The sequence below is a fragment of the Sceloporus occidentalis genome, unplaced genomic scaffold (assembly GCF_023333645.1).
Source record: "Sceloporus occidentalis isolate IW3139 unplaced genomic scaffold, rSceOcc1.0.p SCAF_2, whole genome shotgun sequence".
Lineage (NCBI taxonomy): Eukaryota > Metazoa > Chordata > Lepidosauria > Squamata > Phrynosomatidae > Sceloporus > Sceloporus occidentalis.
The window spans coordinates 160828503-160844616 of record NW_028316982.1 but is presented as its reverse complement, the minus strand read 5'-3'; positions in this window follow the sequence as shown (position 1 = coordinate 160844616).

The following is a 16114-nucleotide window of genomic DNA, read 5'->3' as shown; positions in this document are numbered from 1 at the left end:
TATCCCAGCCTGCAGCCCCAGACAGGTGATTCTAGTAACCGGAGACTAAATTGAATTCTATGGGCCAGTTAATGGTATAGCTTGATTTTGAAGCTGTTTTATATAATGGAACAGAATGAAGAAATAGAACAAACCACTGAGCTAGTAACTGAACTATATCTTCAATCCATTTGCATTAGTGATGACTGAGCAAAGTAGAAGGGCAAGCCAGCCCATCTTCAGGCAAGTCACCATGGTGGCAAAGAAATAAGGACAGAATGTAATAATAGTGGGGTGATTCTGAGATCCTTGAAATACTAAGAGATGTGGAAATGCTCCAGAGATGTTGGGATCCAGTATTAAACTTGAAGCTAATATTCTGAGATAGGCTAAGTTTTAAACTGTACCAGCTTTATTTTTGACAGTGATTTTATTTTTTTTGAAAAGGCTCTTAAAGTTATATTGCTTATTCCTCCTAAGTTAGGGAAACATTAGTAAATATATGGTTATTTTAATAGAAATCTGTTTACATACTGAGCACATTTTCAGATTGGTTTTACTGTATTTTAATATATATATATATATATATATATATATATATATATATATTGCAATGGCCATTGGCTTTGTGAAAATAATATTTGGTTTGATCTCCTGAAAGGACAGGGAAATCAAACATGGGAGGGAGAATGTGGTACTTAACAGACAATCTACTTAGCAGGCAATCTCTCAGTACACCTTCTATGTCCTGTTCCAGCTGTGATTGTCAAGGCAAGGGGGAGAGAACCCAATTCTTACAATAGTGTGTGAAGTGCTGGAGACTTATGTATGGGCCACATGTAAATGTGCATCTGGACAGGCCACCATGATTGATAGACACGCTCAATGCCTAACACTTGAGTCTTTGTAATATGTTTACCCAAGTGCATAAGATACTCTTGCACAGCATGTTGGGTTTGTTCCTCCCCCCACCCTTTCAAACAAGGCTTATGTTATGACGAGCCCAAGTTTATAATTTGATTTCACAGTAACAGGCCCTTTGGGAAGAGAATATTTGTTCTAACTTGACTGCTTTCCTTCATGAATCTATGTAACTGTGGCACATATGCAATTGCCACCCTTCCAATTCTAACAATGTTGGCTCAGCCCTCTACATTGTAATATAAAAGGTCAAACCACTGAACCCATACAGGTTAATCCAACTCATATTGCAGCCTGATTCATCATTAAAAAGAGCTGCTAGACGAAAGAAAAAATAGTTGAGAGTGACAGGTATTTGTTAGGTAATTCAACAGTGCAAAGCTCAGTTATTGCCCATTACACAACTGCGCTATTATTGAATGAAGACATTAAAGTGGTAATATATTTCTTCAAAATACTGATGTTCACCATCATCTCCTTTCCTTGTCTGTGAAAGTTCTGGAAGCATCCTGACATGCCCCTAGAGAAGGTTGGATTACATGGATCTTGTGACCAGTACAGAAATAACAATTTTACCTAGTAGTGTTGGCCCTCCATATTTATGGATTTTGCATCCATATAGTCAGCTATCCATTATTCAGCCATCTGTGAATATTAAAAATATTCATGTACCCCCCCAAAAAATTAAAAAAACAAACCTTGATTTTGCCATTTTATACATGAGAATCCATTTTTACTATCACATTGTATGTAATAGGACTCAAGCATCTAAGGATTTTGGTATTCAGAAACCCCACTGAATACCAAGGACCACTGTAGTAGGCAGTGGCATTTCTAGTTGAAGATGCTCAGATCTTTAGTTCAAAATAAATGAATAAATGCCTTTTAAAAGCTCTGTTTCAACCATAGATTCATTGTGGCTTTTTAATGGGAGTGAAAGGACAGGCCCAACACCATTGGGCCTGGCCTCGATTAAGAAAAAGAGCCCTCCCTACAGTCCATCTGCCTTGATCCAGGCCTCAGAGGGAGAGAAGAATGCTGGACCTGATTCCCTCCCCCCCCCCCCTCACCATTCCCTTCTCCTTTTATGTCATGTCTTTTAGATTGTAAGCCTTAGGGCAGGGAACCATCTATTATCCCCTCTGTTGTAAGCTGCCCGGATTCCCAGTGATTGGGGGGCATATAAATAAATCCTATTATTATTGAAAACACAGTGTGATTCCTTCCCCTTTCCTCATGATACATTCTAATGTGTTGTAATTAAAGACTGGGGAACTTATTAAGTGTCTGTTCCAGTAGTACAGAATTTCTTTTCCACAGTGGCCAGTACATGGATAAGCCAACAAACAAGATATTAGCAATGTATTACAGCACCTTCTCACGTACACTATGCAATTGATATGGAGAGGCATAAACAGGTATCATGACTAGCAGCTATTGATTAAACCATCTCCTTGAATTTGTCCAATCCCTTTTTAAAGACGTTGGCAGCCATTTCTACATCTTGTATAGTTGGGAATCCATATCCATGGATTCTTTATCCATAGATTCAACCATCCACAGCTTGAAATACACACCACACACACACACACACACACACACACACACACACACACACACAGAGCAAACCTTGCTATTTTATATAAGGTACACCATTTTACTATGCCATGATATTTAATGAGATTTGAGCAACCATGGACTTTGGTATTCTTGGAGGGTCCTGAAACCAAACCTCAGCAGATACCAAGGGGCTACTGTAGTAGCAAATACATAGTTTACCTATCTGTTCTGTTCTATGAAGTAGTTCATTCTGTCACAAATTTTCCACTTGAATAAACATAGTTCTATAAAATTTGTTATATCTTTTTTCTCCAGAACATTTTCAGTTGTGCCTCACGTTACTTTCTCTTTTTTCTAAGTTGGGGAGGGGGAGATAAAATGTGAGGTGTAAACTTTTCTTGTATGAGGGTTGTCCTATCTCACTGACATGTGTGTAAATATGGATGGGGGGATTGTCCTCGTCAAATAAGAATTCTGACTCCAATTAATTTTTTTCCTATAGTTCGCAGATTTCTAGCATTGAGAAATACTGCTAATGTATCCAAAGAAAAAGGACATCCAACATTAATAATGGAATGTAGGACAGGACAGACCAAGAACACAAAATGACACCCACAGTTGTCAGCTGCAGATCCCAGCTGAGAGCACCATCACTGAGCTACAATTAATTCTGGGAAATAATACAGCCCTCTCACAAGCTCAGGGAGGGTGGACTTTATAGCCTCCAGATTTTACACACTTACAATGGGATACATAATGTGGATGGTAATTCAAGGATGCCAGCTCAAGTAAATATTTTAGACAGATGGTCAGCTTATATTAATGTTTATGTCCAGTCCATGGTCATTTCCTTTTTTTAATTTTTTTTATACAGTAAATAAGAATACAGAATACAGAAAAGACAGAAAAGTACACAGAAAAGGAAAAAAGAGAAAAAATACTTCTACTAACCTATCAAAATTCACTTATTCATCAGCTTGAAGTTCAACCTCATTGTATCATCACAACCTTAAATAAATATTCTTCCCGTTCTGCTATTTCATTTTTTAAAAATCTTTCCCCATTTGTTCGAAGTCTTGGTATGGTCATATCCCATGTATTCCACTTTGCCTCTTTTTTTCTCGTATTTCCCCTTCCCACTTTTTGTTGCTTTAAATTTAATTTATACTTTAAATATCCAATAAAATAATTTCAGAATAATTCCAAAGCAAACAGGGAATGTGATGCTGGGTGCCTTGCTGTGTTTTTGAACTCATTTTTGGATACCAGATTGAATGGGGAAAATGAGGACTTCATCTTGTTTTCTATACTAATCTGATGCTTAAAATGTACATTTGTATCATTATTCACCTCCCTAATGTTAGTATATCTCACATGCCCCACACTGTATTTCATATTCATATTCCTTATTTTGAGCTAGAATGTTCTTGAGAGGTCCCAATAACCTTTAGCAACAATAGTTCAGGTCCCCAAGAGAAAAGGAGTGACACCTGGGGCACTGATGTAATAATACAATCAAAGCTAAATGGGTGGACTAATTGCATTTCCTCTTGCATCTTGAGACAAAGGATCTCCTTGTACCCAGTGCAGTAAGCCAACCTCTCTATCTGCCCCCTGCCATTTTCACAGCCACTTCATCCTGTCTAGTCAGCTTGGGGTTGCCCTGATCTGACAATTGTTTTCAATGTTAAAACCATGAACCAGCTCAGAATCCTATTGTCAGTTCCTGGGAAAGTCATCAAGTCTTTGTTACAGTGCTAAAGATCATCAAGCACATTTCCAAAGATTAGTTATCAGGTATAAGTACTGGTCTCATATCACATATCAAGCATACATCTTTGTGCACACAGTGTGCATACATTTGTGTAGTTCTGTCTCCCTTGGACCCCAGTGTGAGCCACTCTTACTTTCCATGGTCTACTCTTCTGACAGGTGAATATGACCCTCCTTAAACCCTTCCAAACTCCACTATCTCCCTTTCAACCCTCATTTTTGGTTCACTCTGAATGCTGTGCCTGTGTGGATTACTATTGTTTGTATGTGATTGCACTCGGCATATTTTCTAAATAAAATCCTCTTAATTCACCCAAGCCTGGAGTTTTTCTTAGTTAGTACTGGTATGTACAGGTGCAAACAGTCCTGCAGATTACCCAGCTTTTTGCAAAGCTAATTTCTCCAACATTTGAAGCAGCACTGGTAGTTGGATAGTAGGATGTAATGAAATATGGAGTTCTGAAACCCTGCTTTATAGAAGTTCCCTGACAGACTTCCCCAAATATGTCCACCATCTCACCATCTATCCTCACAAGTAATGAGTTGGACTTACACCACAAGAGATGTGTTTGGGCTCCATTGTTAGCCTCATGGCCAATATTAACAGCTACTGAGTAATTCAGAAAAGTTTTATTTGCATAAGGAAATTTGGCCCTGTCCAGATGGGCCAAAAAGCACGTACTGAGTACGTGCTAGGGTTGCCTGGGAGCATCCTTTTCAGGCACTCCCTAACCCTAGTACGTACTCAGTACGTCAAAATGGCGGTGCCCTGTCTACACGGGTGCTGCCATTTTTACATGACGGACTCGTAGCGTCCACACATCCTGTTGCACTTGCGACGTCATGAGTGCGCCATTTGCTTTTTGATGGTTCTTTTTCTGCCGCCAGGAGGCCTCGCCGTTTGGCAGCTGAGGCTTCCCACTGGCAGAAATGGAGGTGGCGGCAGACCGCCCTTTTTGGGTGGTCTGTATCCCGCATTCGATACTTTTTGTATTAGCTCAGCAGTTTGAAGCTGGGTAAAGATACAAAGGCTGAGAACAGACTGGGAGTGAATTTTCCTTTCCTAATAACCTGCTTACATCATTCTCATAGCCATCAGGGGAAGGGATGGGTACTTTGTACTTGAATACTCTGATTTTCTTTGCTTTGGCAAATGTGACCTTTGGGGATCCATCTCCAATTGGCCTCCACCAAGAATGTGCATCCCAGCCCAGAGTCTACATATAGCCATCTTTGGGGAACAGAATTGCTGGATGTGGATAGTCTGGCTAGAATTAGTTGTTCTGGAGATCAATTCTACATTTGGCTATGACAGGATTCTGGACCCCAGTAGCAATATTACTAGAATGCTTATCTGCTGTATACTATACTATACTATACTATACTACAAAAGAAATTTAGGATTAAAGCAGCAAAAAGTGTATTTGTGGATATACAAAGAAATAATAAATAAGATGTAATTTTTGTATGATCCCCCCCCCCAAATGATCCTTCTAGTCAAAGATAAAAAAATATTCCTGTCAGAATTCAGTTTTCCCAGTGAAATTAAATTCCACATAAAACCAAGTGCACAGAAAAAGATAGCAAGAATAAAGCAGTTAATCTGCATTTATTTATTTATTTATTTATTTATTTATTTATTTATTTATGAATGATCATTCACTCTGTCTTTTCCAGCACTGCCTGAACTGGAAAAGTTCCAGATTGGAGCATTACACTTCCAAAGAAGGTATCTTTATCTTTCAAAAATTCATTTTTTCTCTTTGTCTCTGGATAGCTGCTGCTATTGCTACCCTGCACTTATCTTTATTGTGATATGTGTGCGTGCACACCCAGGGCAGATCGGGATTGGCTAGTTCTATGTTCTCATACTATTGTTTGAGATGTTTCTATGGTGAGTGATTCAATTTCTCTAGATCTGTAGCTTTCTCCTGCTGTGCCTGCACAATAGCATTGATGCAGCTTCTTGAAAGAGACAGCCTTAAGCCAGGTGGCGTTAATTAAGATGAGGTAGGACCTAGGAAGCAAAAGTAGGAACAAAAAAAAATTCTTTGGCAGTTGATGAATATTGCAACATAAATGTATTTCTGATGACAGATTATGTCATGTGTGTGTGTGTGCATTTAAAAAACATTGAAAGCCAAAGAGAGCCAAATTTCAAAAGGCTTGGCTTCATATTAGGGTTAGGGAAGCTGTTGCAGCATTATTATTTCTTTTGGTGAGAATCATTCTCTAGGATGTGGCTGAAGGCAGTGGAAATTATTTAAGTCTGAAACATTTACCTGTTTCTTATCTCTAAACTAATGTGTAAGCCAAATCTATGGAGCCTAAAATATAACAGCTGGAGTTGTGAAAAGAACAAGGGGAAGAACATGGAGACTGGCTTTCAGAAAGTTACAATTCTTGGGATTTCTTTGTTTCTTATATGCTTAGGTAACCAATCTTGCCTAGAAAACCCCATGACAGGGTCACCATCAGTTGGAAATAACTCAAGGGCACACAATAACATTCTTAGATAATGCTCTAGCAACAGAGCAACATGTAGCCATTTCTGACCACACCTGAGAATGGCAAACATGCATTCGTTAAAGAGCCCTAAATATACAAGCTTATGCCCATACAGAATATTCCTGGCTTCTGGTACACCCCCCCCCCCCAACCTAACTATTGTCTTTGTATGCCAGAAAGAACCAGGTGCTCTCAGTATGAGATCACGATGTGCAACAATTTCTGATTATTAATGAGAGTAGCATGAACTTATTTTACAATGTTTTACATAGCAAATTACACCTATTGAAATTCCTTCTTCCACCCAACTGTCTAAATTGCCCTGTTCTCATTTGCATCTGGCCACTCTATTTGACACTAGCGCTGATGGATCCAACTTCAGTTAGCCTTTCTGTCTTCATGGCTATATGTTTAAATACATAGCTCCTCTCATTTTACAACAAGAACATGGGGATTTGCCTTTTTACCAAGCCAGATACTGGTCCAACCAGTTCAGTATTGTGAACATTGATTGACTGCCAGTGACTAACCAGCATTATTTCCCAGACCTCTGGAACTCTGTGGGGACTGATCCTAGGGTCTTCCCATCTTTCTTCTAACATCCTCATTGCAGCCAAAGATAGAGCCATATCCATTGTGTTTTGCTTCTCTCTCTCAACTGTTGTCCAGCAGCCATTCTGCTTAACTGGTCAGTCAGGGGAGAGATGAGGAGGACCCAGCTATCAGCTCCACTGATGGGATGAAGGTGTTTCTGTTGAGTGGAAGATCTGCCAGATATCAGCATTCTGGTTGTCATTTCAGGGAACTGCTATGCTTCTCCAGGGTTCCAGGTTTTGAAACAAACCTCAGAGTGATTACAGTTGGAGAAGAAAAAAGAAATTTTGAATGTACTTTGTGACTTTATAACCGATGTGTGAAAAAGGCAGCCTGCCGACCATGGGCCTCCAAATTCTTATTTTTTTCCCCATCTATTTTTAGTGCAAACTAGTACAAAAAATTGAAACAGCCACACAAATCATGGGAGTTGGAGTCCCCTTTCTATTTCCCCAAACCCCACATATCTCCAAATTAGGAAAGTGTGTCTGCTGTGTGCCCATTTTTATTGATCTGTATTCCATCCTGGAAGCCTTTTCAGCTGTAGAGTGGAATCAGAGAAGAATATAGTGTTTTAGATTTGAGGTCCTGGTCAGTTCAGTTTCTCAGCAAACCCAAGGCTGGGAAAAGAGCAAACAATCTTTTTAAAGAACCATGTTCTATGTAGACAGAAGCTGATGAACATCAATTTGTGCTTTTCAAAAGGACTCCCAAAACCAATAAGAACAATATCAGACATCACACCTGCCTACAGGACACAGGATGCAAGGGTTTATGTATGGTTTTTGGAATTAGGCAAAGAAACTTTAAAAAGAATTTTTGAAACTGAGTAGGAAAAGGCAAGTTGGAAGGGAACTGTTGCTGTTTTGTCAAACTAATGCTGTTGCACTAAATTCAGCTGATCAAGGCATTAATTTCTAAGAATCAAAAGCTGAGCTGTTAAATGGATACTGTTAATACATCAGATGAAAAAGACATTTATGTATTTGTTTAGAATATTTATTAGTTCCTAGTCTACTCAAAAGTATCATTCAAAATAAAAGGAGACATTATACCAAGTACAATAATACATCTAACATAGTATAACTAGGGGAACAAGAAGGAAAATGTGACAGCCATTGCTATTCCATACTGAAGGAAATCTTCCACATACCTTTGATATTATCCACTTTTAAAATACACTTATCAAAAGCTTGGTAGAGTTACTACCAAGATTTGAAGATTACCTAAATTTAGGAGCTTTCCCAAGGTAACCTTTCTAAGCTCTTCACATGCCACAAAAATTGTAATAAAATATATTTATAGGAACAAGAGAGTTTAAAAAAAATGAGATCCACTATGCTGGACAAAAATAATAAAAAATGATAATGATTGCAAAAGCCTGCCAAAATGTGTAAGCTGTGAAAATATAGATTCATTTTAGACTATTAATGTAAATAGAAGGGAGTGAGACAAAAATGTGAAGCAAATAAAGGGAAAGGTTAAAAAAAGAAAGATGTCTTTCACTGGAGTGAATGGGTCTGTTTGCTTAAAGGATTACAGTTATTGACACCTCATCCTCAAGGCATTCTGTTGGTGCAAAGCCAGGCTGAGCTGTTAAATCTATGATACAACAGGATACATGATAGAAACCTAAGTTAGAGCAAATTAGAGATCTGCAGTGTATTGTAATAGTCAGTAAAGTCAGAAGGATGCCAATGGGCTTTTCCCATCCTACTGTAGTGTGAGATTCAATTTCAAAAGCTTTCCTCTGTAGACGTGTAACAAGGTAATATTGTGAAGTCAAAGACTTTCATGGCCGGCATGGCCACATAGCCCAAAAGCAGGTCAAAATGCCACATGGCCCATTCCCAAGGCAATCTGAATACACATGGCCTGCCTGCACAGTGCAGCATCAAGCTGCACCACTGGGTAAAATTTTTTGTTGCCTCTGAACCATGCACACATATCATCACACAAACACATTGCCTGCGACCTCCAAGTACCGTGGCCAAACAGTTACAAGTGCAATGCTCCACCAGTATAGGGCATAGGTGCAGTGGTGTGCCAGTGATATATTGGCAAAGCACAATCATGGAGCCCCCACCCGATATGCACCCTTCATGCCCTTTCATCTCATGGACCTCTGTTGAATTGTCTGTTTTGTGTATGTTGTAATCACATCCATTGAGTTATTGCACTTTCAGCTCTGTACTCACATCAGGACTTTTATATGCAGGCGCAGAGATACACATTTTCCACCTTGAGTCAGACTGTTCTGGCTTCTTTTTGCTCAAGCTTTTAACCCCTGAGTGCATCTTCAGTCCTGTTTCCAGCCACTTTTGAGGTGTGCATCATTTAAACACCCTGCTTTAAAAGCAGGTGGAAAATGCTATATTTTGCCCGTCTGTTTCACCTCCAAGAAAGATCTATGAGGAGACTCAAATAATATGTTTCTGCTTATAAATCTGTGTTGCACTCTAATGAAGAACATTGAAAATGGTCCTAAGTCCTCTGTATGTGGTGCTATGATGGTGTAGTAGTTTGAAAATTGGAGAAGAACTCTGTAGACCTGGGTTCAAATCCCTACTCAGCCATGGAAACCCACTGGGTGGACGTAGGCAAGTCACACTCTCTCAACCTCAGAGGGAGGCAAGGGCAAACCTCCTCTGAACAAATTTTGCAAACAAAACCCCATGATGGGCTCACCTTAGGATTTCCATAAACTGGAAACAACTTGAAGGCACACAACAAGAGTAGGTAGCTATATGAAAACTGTCTGGATAGATCCCTTTGGATTCTTGCTGTATCACATTGAGTCCAGTTGCAATTATGTGGATGAGTAAGGCCTGATATAGACTGGCGCTATGCGCCGGCCTAGGGGCAAAAGTAGGACTTGGGAGAGCAGAGCGTCCACATGTTCCTGAGCCCTACCGTATGCCACGGGCACTATCTGGGCACATTGCCATTTACACAGTGTGTGCAACAATGACGTGCCTTGTGCACCGCATCCAAATGGTGCAGTGCACAAAGGACATCACATCGCCACTCCAGGGTGCTTATGGCGCTTTGGCAGCAGTGGAGAAAGGAGCCATGTTTTGTGGCTTTTTTTCCAGGCGCATTTCACGTGGTCACGGTCCGGGGGAGAAAGAAGCGGCCTCTGTCTGCCCCTTTCTTCTCATCTATACAGCTCCTAACTCATCTAATTTGTGTGTGTGTGTGTTCCTGTAAGCTTGTTCAAGCATAATAATACATTATTATACATTATTATACATAGGGGAACAAGTTAGAAAAAAGTTGCAGGCAGAAGAGCAGAGGTTTGAAAGCCACTTTTAAAAGAAATAATCCCACTTCTATTTCCAAAAACACCAGGAAGTGATTAGTTACCATAATAGTTTATTTTTATTTTTACAAATAAAATATTTGTATCCCTCTCATGTCATGATACAGACCTGCATGGCATGGTGATATGAATGAGGTAGTTTCGAGTACTCTTCTTGCAATCACTATTTAAATTCATCTGGGAAAAGGAGACTGGATCATATATTAGACTTGTTTTTGATTGACCATTGGTTGTATAACATTCACATTAGTAGCATAGTCAGTGCATGCATCATGCAGACCTTAATCTACAGAGCCCAGATATGAGATTTCACCCTCTGCCTACTAATAAGTCATTCCCTAGGCCCATATTGTGGTGAATGTAGATATGTTCATGGCATCTGTTAATGAGATTACATAAGGGATATGGGGCACTGCCAGAGCATCATGAAGCCACCCATGTGTAGGCAGCCAGGTGGCTTCAAGTTGGCTTCCCAACATCATTGGGACATGTGGCATCTAAACTCTGTGTGCCAATAGTGCCTGGAAGCAGGCTTTTTTCGGCCATCTGTTCCAGCCCTGAATCTTAGAACTTTTTTTTTTTTGTTTTGCATTGGTCCTGGGACTATAGAAAGTTAAAGCCAAAGAACAAGATTTAAAATAAAAATAAATATAATAATTGAAATTTATAAAATTAGATGGTGGCACCCATGTGACCAACCAATTCCATATACATTGTGTATAAAAAAAATAGTCCAGCAACAGTCTGAGTTATGATCATGTAAAGGTAAACTGTATGTTGTGCAATGCATATTTGCAGCAGGAGAGCAGAGCTATAGCTCCAGGACCATTGCACAAACAGTCACAAGGGTGAAGGTTTTGCTGTGGTACATATTATGGAATAGAAACTCACATTGTGGAACAGGACACAGAACTTCCCAATATACATCACTGCAATTCACTAGAAAAGTTGTGTGTTCTGTCAGGGGTATAGTTACAAAACAGTAGAGTTACAAATCATATCCTCTGATGTAGGACCTCAGCCACATTATTACTGAGTGCGGAATAATTGATAAAACCCACAAGTTATCAGAAAAATTATTAAGTCAACTAGTCTTTCACAGATGGCAGGAATACCCAATACTCAGAATCTGCCTAACTTCAAGGTGGGAACATTTAATGTGGTGAGAACCAAAAGCCAAAAAGCCTTCCTCTGGGCTGCAGCTTAACAAATGTCACTAAGCTATAGTATGGCAAGTGGAAGCTCATTGTTGCTTCCAGATAGCTTCAGCCTCATTTCTGGAAAAAATAACCCCTGATTACTTTATTTTCTTTTAAATAAATAATAAATAGATCACCAGGAACAGATGATATTCAACTGAACTGTTACAATCCACACATACAGACTCAAAACTAGTTTTAACTAAAATATGCCAACAAATCTGGAAAATAAAACAATGGCCAACAAATTGGAAATGACCAATATACACCCCCATCCATGAATAAAGGAGACACAAAAGACTGTAGCAACTATAGGACCATAGCATTGATTTTCCACAAGCAAAATTATGTTCAAAATTCTGCAACATAGACTTCAATCATATATGGAGAGAGAAATCCCAGAGGTGCAAGCAGTTTTTCAGGAAAGGGAGAGGCACTATGGACCACATCACAAACATATTATGGATAATGGAGTGCACCAAGGAATTGGAGAAGAAAATTAGCATGCACTTTATAGATTATAGCAAAGCATTTGTCTGCATGAATCATGAAAAACTATGGAATGCTCTTAAAGAAATGGGATTGCCAATACATTTGACAGCCCTGATGAGAAATCCTTATTTAGGACAAGAAGCCACTGTTGGAATAGAATAGTGGCGGGATACAAACCGCCGCTTTGCGGCGCTTCCCCGCCGCCGCCGTTTGCTCCGCGCGGGAGCTGCAGCAGTCAAACCGCACGGAGCAAAAAAGAAGCTCCATTTTGGAGCTTCTTCTTGCGGCGCCTCTATGACGTCACGAGGCACCTGGCGCGGACTCACGACGTCATAGGCGCCACGACACGTCTGGACGCTATGCGTCCAGTACGTAAAGATGGCGGCGCCCATGTAGAAGGGGAGCCGCCATCTTGTACGTATAGGATACGTACTAGGGTTAGGGGGGTGCGGAAGCACCGCCCCTTCCTAACCCTAGTACGTATCCTATACATACTATATGGCGGTTTGTATCCCGCCAGTGAGAAACAAAATGATTCCCAGTTGGCAAGAGGGTCAAGGCAAGGCTGTATACTATCACTGTATTTGTTCAATTCAATGAAGAAAATATCATACAAAGAGCAGCTTTAGCAACAAAAGGAGGAGGAGTAGAGCTAGGAGGAAGGAACATCAACAATCTAAGATATGAAGACGACACCATATTACTAGCAGAAAAATCACAGACTTGAAATGATGACTAAGGAAAGTTAAAGAAGAAAGTACAAAGGCTTACTGCTGAACATAAGGGGGGAAATGACCACAGAGCATCTTCACTAATACAGCCTACGTAATGAGGAAGTTAAAGATTTTCCATACCTTGGATGAAACATAAATCAGAATGGATATTGCAATCAAGAAATAAGAAGACTAGGAATGGGAAGGCCAGCTATGAAAGAACTAGACAAGACTAAAGATGTACAACTGAGCACCAAAGTTAAGATTGTTCAAACATGGTATTCCTCATCAAAATATATAGATGTGAGACCTGAACAGTGAAAAAAGTGGACAGAAAGAAAATCAATTCATTTAAGACATGGTGCTGATGAAGAGTGCCAAGGATATCATGGACAGTCAAATAAATAAATAATAAATAAATGGATCTTAGAAAAATCAAGCCTGAACTCTCCTTGGAAGCTAATATGACAAAACTGAGACTGCTGTACTTTGGTTATGTCATGAGAAGGCATGACTCACTAGAAAATAGAATAATGTTAGGAAAGGTGGAAAGAGGGGAAGATATCATGTCAGATGCTGGACTCAAACAGGGAGGACAAAACAGAGCAGGACCTGAGCAGTGTGATTGAGGATAGGAAGACTTGGAAGTGCCTCATTCACAACCATGCCATGAGTTGAGGTTGACTCGAAGGCAGTTAACAACAAAAACATAAATAATAGCACTGAATAAAATGTGTTAAATAAAAGAAAAGGCATAGCAAACACAGATGTATAAAGGTGCATGGTATAAGCTTCCTTTGATATTATACTTGTAAACATTCAAAGTGCAATTACCAATATTTACATAAGCTGAAGGCTTCCATTTATAATTTGTCAGTGGTTCCCCCCCTAGAATATTGTTTTTTCCCCAAAGACCTAATTATTTTAATTAAGGTCATGTTGATGAAATTATTGGAATTTTGGATACACCTGGTAGTTGTCCAGAGTGGAAACAACGAATTCACAACTAATATAAGTTCATGTGAATAGAATCTTCATTCATGTTTCCTAAGCATAAATTCTGGAATTGGAATGCTGACAGATGAGCCAGAAGGATTACTTTTAGGGTTTGGCTTACAGCTACAGTGTCATTACAGCCACATCACAAATCTGGCAAAATTCCAGAAAGCAAAAGCAAAATATGAATATCAAAAAAATGATGTCGAGGGAAACCAAACCATACCTTTCCAGCTGCTTGGAATTTTACATTAACTATTTAACTTCCCAAAGCAATAGGTCCAGTTGATGTTAATGTCTCTTCTGTTGAACATGCTGAAAAATAGAACATTTCTTACACGTTTCTGTTTTTTTTCCTGTTTACCCTCAAAACCTTTACACCACTCAAATTCAGAACTTCGTAATAAAAAAACAAATCCATATTTCTACAAAAGGAAAATGAACTGGATGGTTTTCCTCTTTTTTATCTAGCTCCTTGACTTAGTGAATTGATTTGTTTGAAAAAAAAACCTGATAAGCACTTGGATATTGATTTCTGAAAGTGTCACTAGTGGTTTAGCATTGTCGTGATTTGAGCATTGGGGTACATTTCTGGAGACTAGGGTTCACATCCTTGCTCAGTCATGGAAACCGACTGGATGACCTTGGGGTTTCACACTCTCTTAGTCCCAGAGGAAGCAAAGACAACCCTCCTCTGAACAAATCTTGCCAAGAAAACCCCATGATAGGTATGCCTTAGGGTTGCCATAAGTCAGAAACAACCTGGAGTCACACAACAACAACAACAACAACAACAACAAATCCTTGCATTCACAGGCACAGCAGCTTGGTTAAACATCTAGTAAGCCTACTAAACAGCTCTTTGTAAAATTGTGGAGAAATTCAGATCCTGACAGATATCCTGAACAGAGAGACCAAAGTGTACCTATTCAGGGCTGCATGTATGTAGATCTAACAGGTTACCAGAACATTAGTGTTGGATAAATCTGTGAGTTTCACTTTCTCCCACATTTCAGGGTTTCACATCTCAAATACTCTGCGTCATGAAGAGGCTGTACAGACTGACACTTTGTGCTAGTCTGTACAAGTGGTGAGGGCTGAGCGTCCACATGTTCTGAGCCCTCACCACACTGCCCAGGTGGCATATTGGTGTGTGCCCTTCTACATGGCATGCACCATGACAATGCACACCATGCGCAGCATCCAAACAGCACTGTGCAGAAGGGGCATCATGAGAGACTAGAATGATTCCTTCCTTGTTGTCCTTCCATCAACAAGCCATCTTTAAAAATAAATAACCCAAAAGGCTTTTATTGAACAGAAGGTTTTTAAGGGAAGGTCTTTTAAAATAGTTTTTTACTGCTTTGATTATACTGTATTTAAAAATACTTTAAAACATTTTAAATGTATACTTTAATTTGTTTTAATATTATTGATAGCTTAATTGTATTTTAACGTTCACTTTTCCTTTTTTTTTCATGACATTGGCCTGTTACAGACTGCCAAAATAAAGCTGCTTCAGGTCTCTTTGGAGGTATGCTGTTTAAATGATGCATGCATCCTAGGAATCCGGAAGCTGCACCAAAGCTGCACTCCAGTGCTTAGGAATAGAGTGTGGCTTTGGCGCGACCTCCGGACTCTTAGGACCCATGCATCATTTAAATAGCATACTTCCAAAGAGACCCGAAGCAGCTTTATTTTGGCAGTCTGTAACAGGCCATAGTTCTCATTTTAATTTGTAAGCCATCTTGAATGCCAGTTTTAGGAAAAAGTAATCACCACCACTATCATCCAGACTGTGATAATGAGCTTTCAGTAGCATCTACTCAGAATATAAGGCCACAATACTGGCAAACACATATTGTTCTGTTTCTCTCCTTTGAAAAAGAATATGTCCTTTACTGATCTTGTGTCCAAACATCAATGGAACAATTTGAAAAGTGGAGGCATATAGGCATAGAAATTAAATTGCATAAAATACTGGCTTTGGTTTACTTTCTGTGAAAAGGTAGACCAGAAAATTGTGCATCTCTTAAAAAGGTTTGAGAAATCATCAG